This window comes from Clupea harengus, chromosome 18, assembly GCF_900700415.2.
Source record: "Clupea harengus chromosome 18, Ch_v2.0.2, whole genome shotgun sequence".
In the NCBI taxonomy this organism is placed as follows: domain Eukaryota; kingdom Metazoa; phylum Chordata; class Actinopteri; order Clupeiformes; family Clupeidae; genus Clupea; species Clupea harengus.
The window spans coordinates 19,411,002-19,425,579 of NC_045169.1; the positions used below are offsets into that span (position 1 = coordinate 19,411,002).

Genomic DNA, 14,578 nt, shown 5'->3' on the forward strand with positions numbered 1-14,578 from the left:
CTTACTTCACTCTTTATATAAAGAGAAATATAAAACGGTAGTGGCTATTGCACCTTTTACAAAAGGCTCAGTATGCCGGAAAGAATTAGTAGTGAATTTACACTTCAGGATTTTTTAGGCTAACGGTATTGAATTTCCCTTTTCCCAGAGGGCGCAAGAGCGGCGTAGGTAGACGAAACATAGAGGTATTCTAGGAAAACTGTGTGGCCCACAGACAGTATTGCTGAGCATCATTTCAAAGCATTTATATCTGAGCGGGCGGTCTGATGCGGCTTTGCCTGTGAAATTTAGCTGGGATGTCGTGAAACCGTTCTTGTCCTCGACCCAGTTACGGAAAATTCTTCCATCATTTCCGCACTGCTGCTGCTGCTGCTGCTGCTGCTGCCGCTGCGTGTGTCTGCTCCCTCGGTGTGGCAGTGGTCTGGGATGGACTAGCCGCGCCTGCGCAATACGCTGCGTTGTTGCTGCTCTCTCGCTCCCTCCCTCTCTCGCTGAAGAGTCGATGCTGCCAAGGAAACACACATGCGAGGTAGCCAGCGGACACAGATTTCTGGATTTCGGCGGCAGCCCTAGTTCATGTGATTCTCATTAGTTGGGAGTCAGAGATATGTAAACCCAACACAAGCCCCCAGCCGCAAAAGAAGAGAGGAGGCGTCTACGTCTGCGAATACAGGTAAGCCAAAATCGGTTTATAATCTGATCAGTGCTTGCAGCTAAACAAGCAAGCGGATAGCAACATATGTCGTTCTTTTCTGTACGGTACAAAACAACGCGATGAAAACACACAAGCACCGTGCAATGTAGGCTAGCTGTTCGAAAAAAAGCGTCATTGCGCATTTGAGGTGAATGACATTTGTATACATCTTCATAAGCGAGTGAACGGGTGGTATCCTTGATGTGTAGCAAGTTCATTATCGCATTGGTGCGGTGGGCTAATGTTGCGGAGAGATTCTGTGATTTGTTTGACAGCGCGCGTATCATTTTGCATTTGCCGTTTCACGGGCGGGGTACGCTTTGACAAGCCTTGCAAACAAGGCACCCCGTGACTGGTGTCTGCGGGAGAGCGAGCGAGCGAGCGAGCGGGGGGCGAGTGTTCTAGCGGATGCTCAAATGGAAAAGCGATGTCAGGTTTGGGCCTACCCTCGTGCCCAAGTTTACCGTTTGTTGACTCCGGTAATTGTGACACGCTGTTGTTAAATGTGACAGTCAGGTTGACCCTTTAACCGGTGACATTCATTAAATCCAAGGGGCTTTTAATCAGGGTGTAAAGGGTCCGTGAGGTATTTTGTCTGTTGTTTATTTGTGTATGGACGGGGTCTAATTCCAAATTATGTTAATACTACAATGTTTTGGAGTGTATAATAGCTTACAGTGTTGTTTTTCTGCATCTTTGCTCCCTCGCAGTCATCAAGAAGTACAGAAGTTTTGCAATTACGTGCATGATCTATTGATATTGTCCTCTTCAATTTATGTGTAAATTATTATTTGATTTAATTTAATTGATTATTAAGAAATGAGCACGTACACTCATGATGCCGACACGTTGTTCAAACGGAGGGGGGTGTGGGTAGGGGGTAAACACCGCCCACCCCCTGAAGGCAGCCTCGTGTACAGAAGCAACCCTCACCCCCCATACCTCTGAGTACAACAAAGACCCCCCAACACAAAGGGGACGGGCAAGACATGCTCCTAAACAACAACACTGTCTTTCTAAATGCCCCCCAGTTCAAGACATGCTCCTAAACAACAACACTGTCTTTCTAAATGCCCCCCCAGTTCTCCAAAAACAGTAGAGTGTAAGAGCCCCCCCCCCCCCCCCCCACACACACACACACTAAATAATTTAAATCCATTGAAATAGCCAAAAGTGTTCTCTATGACAGCGCTAGAGTTGAGACAATGAGCAGTGCTTTAGTGTCATGGAATCACTGGCATTTGATGTTGCCCCTTGTGTGGCCCCTAGTAACCTTGACCTTGCAGAGCCATTGAACCTGTCGTACTCTTGACAAAAGGGTGCCAGAGGGCAGGTGTGTGTTTGTGTGTGTGTGTGTGTGGTGTGTGTGTGCGTGTGTGTTAGAGTGTGTGTGTTTGTGTGTGTGTGTGTGTGTGTGTGTGTGTGTGTGTGTGTGTGTGAGTGTGTGTGTGTGAGTGAGAGTGTGTGTGTGTGTGTGAGAGTGTGTGTGTGTGTTTGTGTGTGTGTGTGAGTGTGTGTGTGTGTGTGTGTGTGTGTGTGTGTGTGTGTGTGTGTGGTGTGTGTGTGAGAGAAGTGTCAGGGAAGTGGCGTGTTATTTAACGCGTCATTCCAAGGCTAATTGAGTTGGCGGGTGGGTGGACAGGCAGGGTTCAGACGTGCGCCTCCACGCTTCAGTGACGCTTCAGTGACTACTTCAGTGACTACTCCTTGCGGTGTTAAACCAGGCCTGGGTGTGTTTTGGACATCTCAATTAAAACGCTGCTATGATCCCCCCCTCTCCAAGTGGGTGAGAGAATTCACATCTCCTGCGTGTGTGACTGTGGCATCATCCGCTGTGCATTCCGCTTAGCGTTAGCATTGTGTGTCTGAGCAGGAAAAAGTGAAGTCTAATTTGTATGCGTTGGCTTTTTTTGACCTGCTCTTCCAAATTATGCAAAGCTGTATGGTCATGATGCTGACTTTTTCTTCCCACCGATTTGTGAAAGGTTTTGTCCTCATACTGTATGTGTTTGAAAGCTGCTTATGATGCGGTGGTTAATTAGCTACGTCTTCCTGTCTTCTTATGATGCGGTGGCTAATTAGCTACATCTCCCTGTCTTCTTTGTGAGCAAAGTCAGGCCCTTCCACAGCCTGCTCTGTTTTGGTCTGTTTGGTCTCTTGGTGAGAATGTTCTCCCTGTTGATCTCTATTCTCACATCCGTCCTCTCCGTGATGACTATTCCAGAGAGGTGTTCTGTCCGTATTTTCCGTGTTCTGGAACTCTGCCCCTCGGAACCTTGACCCCTGCCAGCTGGGTTCAGTGCTTTAACACAAAGTGGAGGTCTTCCCTCTGGGTTACTCAATCCCCCCCCCCCCCCCCCCCACACACACACACACACACAGCCCGCCAGACATAAAGGTTACACAAGGTCAAACAAGTTTCCACTCTGCAACTCTCATTTAAGGGGAGGGTCCCTGTGGTGCTATGTCTGCCTTTTACTTCTACAGGTTGGCCACCTTCGAATCTCTGCATTTCTTGTGAAAACTTTTAGTACTTGATTCATCTACCTACTTAACACTGCCGGAGATAAGAAAGAAAGAAAGACAGACAGACAGACAGACAGAAAGAAAGAAAGAAAGAAAGAAAGAGAGAAAAGAATAGAATGGAAGAAGCCCACTGACTGTTTTTCCTATTTTGCTCTCTTCCAGGCCGGTTGGCATGAGGCTGGGTCTTTTGTTTCAACCTTTTTGTTTGGGCAGAAAAGAAAAAAAACTGCAAGCGGGCCAGTCTTTTGAAACCCAATACATTACAGTGATCCTGTGACTCCATGTCTCAGCACTGTACAGTCTGAACACAGTAGAGAGAGGACTGCAGTCTGAACACAGTAGAGAGAGACTGCAGTCTGAACACAGAACTGTCCCTGCAGTCTGAACACAGGACTGTTCCCCTCTATGAGAGAGGACTGCAGTCTGAACAGGACTGTCCCTGCAGTCTGAACACAGAACTGTCCCTGCAGTCTGAACACAGGACGGTCCCCTCTGTGAGAGAGGACTGCAGTCTGAACAGGACTGTCCCCTCTGTGAGAGAGGACTGCAGTCTGAACACAGTAGAGAGAGACTGCAGTCTGAACACAGGACTGTTCCCCTCTGTGAGAGAGGACTGCAGTCCTACAATTGCTGACCATTACAGTGTGGGGTAAAGCAAATGGATCCCATGGAATGACAGGCACCGTTAATACTAGAGGAACCTTTTCCTATAAAATGACTAATCATTATAGACTCATTCCCATAAATTGTCAAATAGTTTCTGTCTGTAACATGGTTGAAATGCTCTGTGTTAAAAGGGCTGTTCCCATGAAATGACTGACCGTTACAGTCTATGGAATGTTCTGTTACAGTTACAATACAGTCCATGTAGTGTCTATGGTAAACAAACTGTTCCTTTAAAAATTGTTCCCACAAAGTCTTCCTGGGGTGTGGAGGGTAATTTACTCACTTCTTCACCCACTCACTACTCACTAAGCACACTCTCACTTGTGCACACACACACACATGTTAGTGAACACACATTCAACGACCCCTTCTGCCACAGCCAGTCTCTCACACATTCCCTTATTCTCTCTCTCTCTCCCTCCATCCCTCTCTTACCCTCTCCCTCATCCCTCTCTTACCCTCTCCCTCATCCCCTTCACAGATACCCACTTCTCTGTCAACCTGCCATCCGATAACAGGCTTAGCTCCCCCTAAAGCAGCTAGTTATCGAAATGTAATAAGTGAAGGGCACACACACACTCTCTCTCAATCACTCACTTTCACACTCACTAGCACACACACACATTCACTTTCACACTCACTTACTCACAGGCACACACCCACACAAACACACACACACACACACACACACACACACACACACACACACACACACACACACACACACACACACACACACACACACACTCACACTCACACACTCACACTCATCACCAGCCAACCCCACCTCAGGGCGTTTAGACTGACACAGCAGCATTTGGAACCGATCCAAGCGATCAATCAAGCGTTGTCAGGGCGACGACCCCACGAGGCCTATGGTTTTTCTGGACCTGTGGGTATCGCCGCGTGGTTATTGATATTGCCGTATCGATCGCCTGTTGCCTCATGCCGTCATCGGTCTTGGTGTGGTGTTATAATGTCATTGTCGGGCGCCAGAGCATGGGAAGGGGGCACAGGTTAATGTCACGCCGCTTGTCCGTCAAAGCTTAGTTGGCCGATTTAGAGCCGAGATGAATATGATTAATCCACAGTGAAGGCCATGGACATGAGAGCAATAGGTTATGATGCTAATGATTATCTCATGAGGATGATGATGTGCATAAGCGTGTTTCTCTTCCCTCTTTGGCCTCTCACTGGCCTGTCTTTGAACCTGTACTGCCACTTCTGTGTTTGTCCGAGTCAATAGAGTTTAATGTATTCTGTGTGGTCGTGTTGATCGCTGCCCTTCGGAGCTGGTTGATGGCTTTATCCCGCAGCGAAACACACGTCAGTCAAAGCAATGTTGACGTAGATAAGAGAAGCTAATGGGGTTGTTGTCTCTAGTTTAACATCATTAATCATTCATTTAACACGTTCTTTATTTTCATCCTGTACTGATGCCACTTGTTCATATTTCAGCTAAATGTGTATGAGTGAGCAATAGATACTGTAGTTGAGGTCTGGTGCTGAAGGAATCAGGCTCTAAACAGCCCTTTGTAAACTTTAACAGCCCTTCATTTCATGCTGCTTGCTGTGAAGTCTATGAAAACTGACACCGTCACTAATATGGCTTTGAATGAACCAGAGACCATATCTACTACTGCAAACTGCTGCAGAAATGCCTCCCTAACAGAAACAGGGGTGCAAACTCGTCACCTTTCGGCGAAATTCGCCGTTTTTGATCCCAAATAGGTAATTTGTGTGATTCGTGTAGATCTGCAATACAAATATTTTTAGGGGGGGGGGGTCCTCCAAGTAATCTGCGAACGCAAGCTGTCATGAATATTTTTTTCAAGCTTGTTCGTTTGGCCAACTCCATGTCACCATGACAGGCACGCTTTTTATTTCGGGTCTTCTGCCTCGATGCCGTAATAGACAGGTGTATTACAAGACATGTCTTTCGGGTGAAAGCGTTGGTTTCGAGCGGCCTTTTTAGTATGGCATTTACGGTAACGTGTGACGTTGGTACGCTGCAAGAACGTTATACTATCTAACGTAGGCTAACGTGCTAATGTCAGACAGTTGGCTGACAGACGCCTCGCAAATCACATTAACTATTTTTGCTGGTTACAATAACGGTGTTATCGGATAGTACAGTATCTTTTTCTCGGTAACTTTTGAAAAATCTAAACGTGAAAACGCCGAAAAATTTACATTTACTTAAAAGACATGGCCGTCAGCCGAGTTTGGTCCGGAGTTTAGCTACTAAAGTTATCTTCTGTCCTGTCGTTTGAAGCAAACCTTTTAGCTCTGGCATTGGTCTCCCATTATGTATTTATCTATCACTTCACTGGATTGGAAGTCCATTTTCCAGGCTATCGCACGCCCCCTTCATTGAGGCAGAGGTTAGGTTTGCCTCACCTATGTGCTTTTTCACTGTGGTCTTATGACAGATCAGCAAGACTAAATAGCTTCTTCACATACGTGAAATACATTACATTACCTATTATATGGATACAAACGACATATAATAAAAGTGTCTACAAATATTTCAGTGATGACAAACAATGAGAAAGCAAAAGTCATGCGCTCAACCCAGTGTGTGAGGGATTGCACAATCTGAGATGAGGCGCAGCTCGTCGCTGCCTCACCTCGGGAGTCGCCTCTCTGTTTGAACAGGACATGGTCAAATTCAGCGATTTTGATTATAAAAATGATCGGAATCATACAAATTTTTTTAATTAAAGCAAATATCAGTAGATACATATTAATATTTATTTTATCATTATTTGTTTTTTACTTTACATGATGACTTTTAATTTTCATGAGGTATGTGTATGACCCGTTTTCTACTACCGGGCGCTTCACTGCAACTGAACAAACTTACCACTCTCCTATTTCAGTTGGGTTTCAGAATGAGAGAATTTTAGGAGGAGGATGCCATTACTGTGGCTCAACTAGGAGTCAGGTGCAAATGGGCCTTGTCCTGACAAGCTAGACTCAAAAAGTAATGTAAAAGGAAAAGAATGTGTTCCCACTGTCACAGTTTTTCAAGAACACGGAGAAGCTAGGCCATGCCTGATGCAGCCTCTGTTGATTTTCTGTTCCTATAGTTGGCCCTTTTTTTTGCTTAATACCTGCTGGAGATCTGTGACGTAATGTGCTTTGGTGAAGTGGACTGGAGTGGGTGGTCGGGAGGGTATTGGGGTGGGTGGTTGGGTTGGCCTGTGCCCGTGCAACATTCAACACAGGAATGTTTATGATGAAACTGTTATCAGAGCACAAAATAGTTTACAACAAAGTTATTCATAGATCTAGCCTCATAATTTTGTTGTCTAAGTGCACCAGATTGATGCATTGAACTTTAAAATGTGCAAAATGTTGTTATATATAAAATATATTCCCGCGGGGAGCATGCCCCGGACCCTCCTAGGGGGTTCGCATCGTTGTCACCTTTTTCATCCCTGATGAGTTTGCACCCCTGAGAAAAGTCCAAGACAGAAGTCAGATGTATAGATAGTCTCACTGAATAGAAGAGAGGTCAGCCTAGTGTTGGAATGTAAGACTGAGTCGGGTCACCTTGTGCTGATGCCCTGGGTCTTCACTGGACAGAAGGGTTGTGCTGATGCCCTGGGTCTTCACTGGACAGAAGGGCTGGGCTGTTGTGCTGGGAGAATGAAGTCATAGGGCTCCTCTATTAGGAGGTTTACCACCTACTCTGTGTTAACACTTAACCAGGTAAGCATGTACTTGGAAACCCCCTCCCCCCCCCCGGGTCTGTCAGAAACACTGGCTAAAACACACACACACACACACACACACACACACACACACACACACGCCCCCCCACACACACACACAGCAGGACTAGAAGTAGCTACGGCCCGTAGGCAAAACAGTTCACACATCTCACGTCTTTGTGGAGGAATTATATCCTAGTGAGTGCAAACATGGCAATCATGTGACATTGAAAGCAATATATTTTAACTAGTGAAGAATATTAGCCTAAACCTAGACCATGGACCTGGCAGCACTCGGTCACGCCACATAAACCAGGTCCAATAACACCAAGCCTGGACTATTCTGTCAGTCCACCCCTGGGATCACTTTCTGTACCACTTAAGCTGCGGGAGCGTTGGCCAGACTGTAAAGATGGTTTATACCCTCATCTTGGTGTTTCAAGCTTTCATTAGGTCCTTCAACTGTTGAGAAGCATAGCTGCTTTTCAAAGACTAGATGGAATTTCCGCCGCTACGAACTGATAACTGTACAAAAGGAGTTTATCAAACGGACCATCACTTAAATGACTGTCTCTTCACAAGACAAGCACTGGTATCTCTACAGTCGGTGTAATGACACATTAAAAGAGAGCTTAAACCTCAAGCTTTCTCCACCGCAGAGCCGTGGCACAACCAACCACAGAACCACACCAAGGCCCCTCCTGTTCGGGTGACAGCGGTCGGTATGTGAGTTAAACCCTTCTGCTTCACACAGAGCGCTTCCCTCTTTCTCCTCATTCTAATTATAGAGAATCAGACCATCTTTTCTCCACGCACTTGAAGGTGATTTGGTGGTAATAGCCTTCACTTAAGAGTCATTCTTAAATATTTGAGCTACATAGCCTACAGTAAGGTGTGGTTATCTTTAGTCTCGTCATTATGAGGGTTAGCAGACGTCAGTATTTACTGTGGCGGTCCAGTGTTTCCAGTGTTGGTCTGTATTATACCCTGCAAATGTAAAGAAAATATAGACATTTCCAAAAAAAAATCATGTCCAGTCTTCATTTGTCTTTGTGTGTACTCGGTGCGGGAGTCCTTCCTGGCATTTCAGGCTGTGCCACAGTGCGCTGACACATTCAACGCTTCTGTGACACACACACACACATCTCATGCGCGCCGACACATTCACCGCTCCTGTGACACACACACACACACACACACACACACACACACACACACATCTCATGCGTGTCCCAGATATTTCACCTGTCACATCCTCAAGGCAAATCTGACAAAGCCCCCACTGCCACACCCACTCCCAGAATGCTGGTCTACGCTGGGGTGTTTCTGCTCTGCGCTATCCTATGGAGAATCTGGACATCCTTTCCATTCCCTGTTCTGATAAAGATTCCCATCTCACAAGTGTCCCAGATTTTTCTCCTGTCACGTCCTCAAGGCAAATCTGCCGAAGCCTACTCACTCATCCACAGACAGACCGCTAGTCTTTCCTGGGGTGTCTGTGTCCTGTGTTTCACTGTAGATAACTCATAATGATGTATTCTGGTAAAGATATAGATGAAATGACTTTGAAAGGCTTTTGAGAAAGTTTTCCCCCCCACTTATGGATAATTGGCCTCATCATACTAATATCAGCCTTAGCCTTAATCTGAGCATTCAGAAGTGATTCACTGGTAACACATAGCTATCATTTAAGCCTATAAGCTCTCAGGTTAGGGCAAGGGCGCCCAATGGCTGATACGGAAACAGTGACGTAGTACTTAGCCTAGCTTCTTTGAACTGAGTTAGCTTAGCTTCCTCCTATGAAGTTGGGTGAATAATGTGAGTCTCCACTTCCCTGAACATGGTTTTCTGCAAGATAAGCATAATGTCACTCTTATTCATGAAAGTGGTTCAGTGGACACACTTGACAAAAGTTATCATTTTTATCACATTTTCATGTTCAACAGGGGAAAGTAATTGCAAATGTAATCAACACTGCCGTTTCGTCATCTGCTTGAACGGAAAAACTTTAATTAAATTCAATGGATCATTTGCCATCGGGAAGGATTGTTATGCCTCCCTTAGCATAATTTGACTACGTAACTTTAATTAAATTAAATTTAAATGAGATTTTATCATGACATTATTAATAAAACATGCCGTAGGCAGATTTAGAAATCTTCCCTGAAGTTTGCTAGCTTTCCCTTCAGGAAGTAAATTGACCCTTACGGAATTGAATAGCCTACCAATTCCGAGACAGCTGGCATTTTCTTTCATTGTACATTTGAAGACACTTTTGTGAAGATGCTACACAATCTGGATTAGCATTTTGGATGGCGTCTAGTTAGAATGAATCTATCCAGGAGGATGAGCTATTAGTATCTTTGAGGTGAGGCCTGATGCTAGCAGCTGTGTCTCACCGTGTGTGTGTGTGTGTGTGTGTGTGTTAGGGATGGGCATTCGATTAAATTGTCTTAATCGATCGTCGGGAGAATTAACGATCGATTTTCGATTAATCATTAATATTTTTATATTAAAATTCACTATTTATAGGCTATATTAAAATGCAGTGAAAATAGAAAAAAAACACAGCGTGTTTCCTCATTGAGATCTTTATTACAAGATGAACAACTCTTGTGGCAGTTAAACTTACAAGATGGACAACTCTTGTGGCAGTTAAACGGGATCCGTTCAATGGTTACACTTGAAAATATGCGCTGCTGTACTCTTAAGCAGCGGAGCCGACAGCTAGAAGCCGGTGCTCATAAACACAACTTTTTTTTTCTCTCTAACTAATTAATCTCACATTTTGAAATTCATTCATCTAGATTCATCGTGATTAAAAGTTTGTTTTCTTCTCAAGACTAAATCTTATAAATTAACGAGTAATCACTTCAGACAGCGTGTATTTTAGACACTGTTGTTCAATTGTATTTTTTTCGTGCTCTCTCGCCGTCATACAAGGAATATATGCGAGACACAATGGTGCCCCTCGACGGTAAATCGTAAGAATTGTCCCCTGAAGCAATTCGAATCACCTCAGTCAGCCCACCGTCTTCAACTATGTTGATGGGCCGACAGTCACCGGCAACCTAAACTGCTACAGCGTTGGTAACCTTTTCACGGACTGGTCTAGTTAATTTCCTAGAGAAGTCGTGGAGTGTGGGTTGGCGACCATCTAACCTGGGACAGCTTTCTGTCGGGTGCTTTGCATTAAGGTGATAACTTAAAGACGAGCTACTTCTGTAATAGCTACATTCAGCTTGACAAATGCTACATACAACTTTAGTTTTGTCGATTGTTCTGTCATTTTGCCTCTTAAACAGAAACTTTCCGCCCAACAATCCCTCAGCTCTCTCTATCTTCAACTACCGTCTCGGTCTCTTCTATCTAACTGACTTGCAGACACGCGGCAGTTTCGTGCCTTGGGTCAACGCGCACCGGAAGTAAACAAAGTTGCGTTAACTGCGTTCAAATATTTTATTGCATTAATCTCGGCCACAATAATCTCATAGAATAACGTGTTAACTTTGACAGCCCTAAAATACATAAATTACACGCACACTACGCAACAGAACATGCATTAGTTTTAATCGATGAAAAAATTAATTTCATCGAGGAAATTCTTAATGATCAATTAATTGATCGTCGATTAATTATGCCCATCTCTAGTGTGTGTGTGTTTGTTTTATATAGGCCTCTAAATTTGGACTCTCCTCCACTCATCTCCATCATCTCCCAAATAGGCCAGGTGTTTTCAGGCCTACTTAGAGTCCAGTCTGGCAGTTGTAAGATACATTTGAATTATCAAATGTATCAAATGAAGTATATTAAATGAAAAAATCAGTCAGAGAAAGCAAGTTAAATTCACGTGGGAAATGTAAAGCCAGACTAGAGAGCAAGTTAAAACTGGGACAGAGGGCTGTGACAAAGGGCAGCGAAAAGAGAAATCATAAGTGGTCAGTCTGTGGCGCAGATAAGGGAACGTTTTCAGACGATAAAGATGTGTCAGCAGATGAAAAGCAGAAGTTCTGTAAATGGAAAATACCACAAGAATCATGTGTTATTATTACTATGTGCAGAGTGGACAAGACAGTATTTCACAATCTTAAGATCGATAGATGGGCGGCCCAGGGGTCCAGAGTGACATCACTGGATTAGGCCTTAAAAGTTTGAGCATCTCCTGTATCAGATCAGAATGCATTCTCCAGCTTGCTTGACTGTACTTGATTGTCTGTTGGGCGAGTTGTATTGTGTCAGTATCTACCAGTAAATCTTATCTTGTTACAACAAATTGCTTCTTATGGTGGTTCCTCTCCAAAACAACACGCAAGAGTGAAAAATACTCTTACACAGTCCGACACCAGATCAGAGCCCTTACAGATCCCACAGGTCCTGTTGTTGTGGTGTAGCCTAACCAGTCCTGTTGTTGTGGTGTAGCCTAACCAGTCCTGTTGTTATGGTGTAGCCTAACCAGTCCTGTTGTTGTGGTGTAGCCTAACCAGTCCTGTTGTTGTGGTGTAGCCTAACCAGTCCTGTTGTTGTGGTGTAGCCTAACCAGTCCTGTTGTTGTGGTGTAGCCTAACCAGACCCAGTCTGTCCTAGTCCAAGCGCTCCTGAAAGTCCCACTGGCAGTCACGCCACTCTCCTCCATCATTTGGTATCCTTGGAGATGAAGTCCGTGATTCGGTTTCGGTTTTGCGAAAGGTTGTTGATATTGGAGCTCAACAGCCAATCAAATTACACCCCTCCCTTCTGAGCTCCTGAAGAACCACGTTGATTGGCTGTGATTGATTGTGGCTCGGTCTGAGCTACTATGTTTGTTTCCCATTTACAGAGCCGGTGCTGTGTACGAACACTGGAGGGGTTTCTACGGACAGGTGGAGGACCGTGAGGAGCAATTTGCTGAATTTGTCAAAAGGTTCATGGGATTAGAATTGCGGACTGTACCTTTAAGTGAGGCACTAATTTAGAGAATTCTCAAGAGGCTGCCCTGCTGTATTTTCCTAATTTTTTTGTCTTGCCTTTAAGTATTTCGTTTTTTTAAGCGCCTTTTAAAGTCAATATTTATAAAAAAAAATTAAGTAATCAACAGACATGTGTTGACATTAATGAAAATGACCAGACTGACATGAATTGATCATAGTTCCACTTAACTGAACCAGTGGTCATTGTTCAAGAAACATGATCTGAAACGAATGAGCTGAGCTGAACTCTAAATGAATTGGCATGAAATGAACAAATGGACTTGAACTGACAGAGACCTAACACAAATTCAAGCATGCTGAATGGAGCTGAATGGAGTGGCACTGAATGGACATGAACTCAATGAAATTGAACTGGACTGGATGGATGGAGTGGAAAGGACCAGAGTAGAGAGAGAGAGAGAGAGAAGAAGAGAAAAGAACAGAACAGAACAGTACAGAACAGCCTGCACTGGTCTAACTTGGCTGGTCTGATGCTGTGTGGAGCCGGGCCCTAGGTACACACACACACACACAAAACACACACACACACACACGCACACACACGGCCCTGGGTACACGCACACACACACACACACACAGCCCTGGGTACACACACACACACAGACGGCCCTGGGTACACACACACACACGCACACAGACGGCCCTGGGTACACACACACACACACACACACACACACACACACACACGGCCCTGGGTACACACACACAGTCAGGTTAACGGGGACACAGGTCACATGACCAGGGCTTGCTGGTTGACTTGTTGCGATTGTGCTGAGGGCAACACATTTAATTGTGTGTGACGAGGCCCCGGCTGAGTGTGTGAGTGTGAGAATGTGAGGGAGGGACTGAGAGAGAGTGTGTGTGTGTGTGTGTTTGTGTGTGTGTGTGTGTGTGTGTGTGTGTGTTCGGACACTAACTATTGTGGACCTGAAAAGGGTTTTAGAACTGCGTTGATAAACTAAACCGTTTCCCTCTGTCTCTCGCTAGCTTTCTCTCTCTGTCTCTCTGTCTCTCTCTCTCTCTGTCTCTCTCGCTCTCGCTCACTCTCACTCTCTCTATCTCTGTGGCTTGCTCTTGTTTTTTATCTTCTTCTCTTTCTATCTCCCACTGACAAGCCTAACAAGCTCCCTAGCTGTCAGAAATGGGACACTACAAGTTGTCAGGATGCCTTCGTAATGAGTATTACTCTTCAGTGCTCTACAACTTTTCTCTTTCTGAAGCAAATGTAAATAAATAACTACGTGAGGAGTCTCCCTTTCTCCCTCTGTCTGTTTGTTTGTTAGTCAGTCTCTCTCTCTTTCTCTCTCCCTCTCTCTTCCCGCCCTGCTCTGCCTACCTCTTTCAAACTGCATGCAAAATGGCTCAGCTTCCTCTTTTTCATCGGGCAGAATCCTGACTTCAATGGCAACCATGGCAACAGATCCCCCTTGCCTCTCCACTCTCTTTTGTGTGTCGAGATGACACTTGTTTTTGTTTTGCTCTTTCGTTGTTGTCACGGCGCCAGAATCTTTTGGATTAACACTCTGGGAAAGCAATCACATCCATATTCAGTTTGCCTCCACTCTCCTCAGTGTAGCTCTTAAGACGGAAGCCAGCACTGTTTTGCCATTAGACTGCGATTTGTTTGTTTAAAAAAAAAGCACAACTGAATGGTAACACATGTAGGGGATTATATTTGCTGACGCATGTTGACACATTATGACAACAGGTTGGATTGTGAACAGTGTTCTTCCAAACCTTTATGTGAAGGTATTTAGCGATGTGAGATCACAACTGTTGTTGGCTAAGAGAGAAAAAGAAAGGGAGAGGAAGGGAGAGAGAGAGAAAACAACAGTGTGCTGAGGAATAAGGGGGGGGTGTAAGCCATGCCTGAATACTAATACATTTATGATGTGAGGGACACGTATAACATGATTTCTCTTACTGATGATTTCTGGTGTGTGTGTGGGGGGTGTACAGTGGGATCAAAGAAAGCCTTGCTTCAGTACGCAGGATTACAAAATCTC

The 14,578-nt window shown here is 44.8% G+C and overlaps 1 protein-coding gene across 2 annotated transcripts in view; it reads left to right on the top strand.

The window, feature by feature from the left end:
* The first annotated feature begins 279 nt into the window (after positions 1–279).
* The window catches only part of zgc:109889 (uncharacterized protein LOC553542 homolog), a 45,599-nt gene continuing 31,300 nt past the window's right edge, over positions 280–14,578 (top strand). The window contains exon 1 of one of the 2 annotated variants that reach the window (XM_031584806.2): positions 280–673. The gene's annotated coding sequence lies outside the window, so the exon portion shown is untranslated. The remainder of the gene's footprint in view (positions 674–14,578) is intronic. The other variant, XM_031584805.2, reaches the window with a different exon arrangement.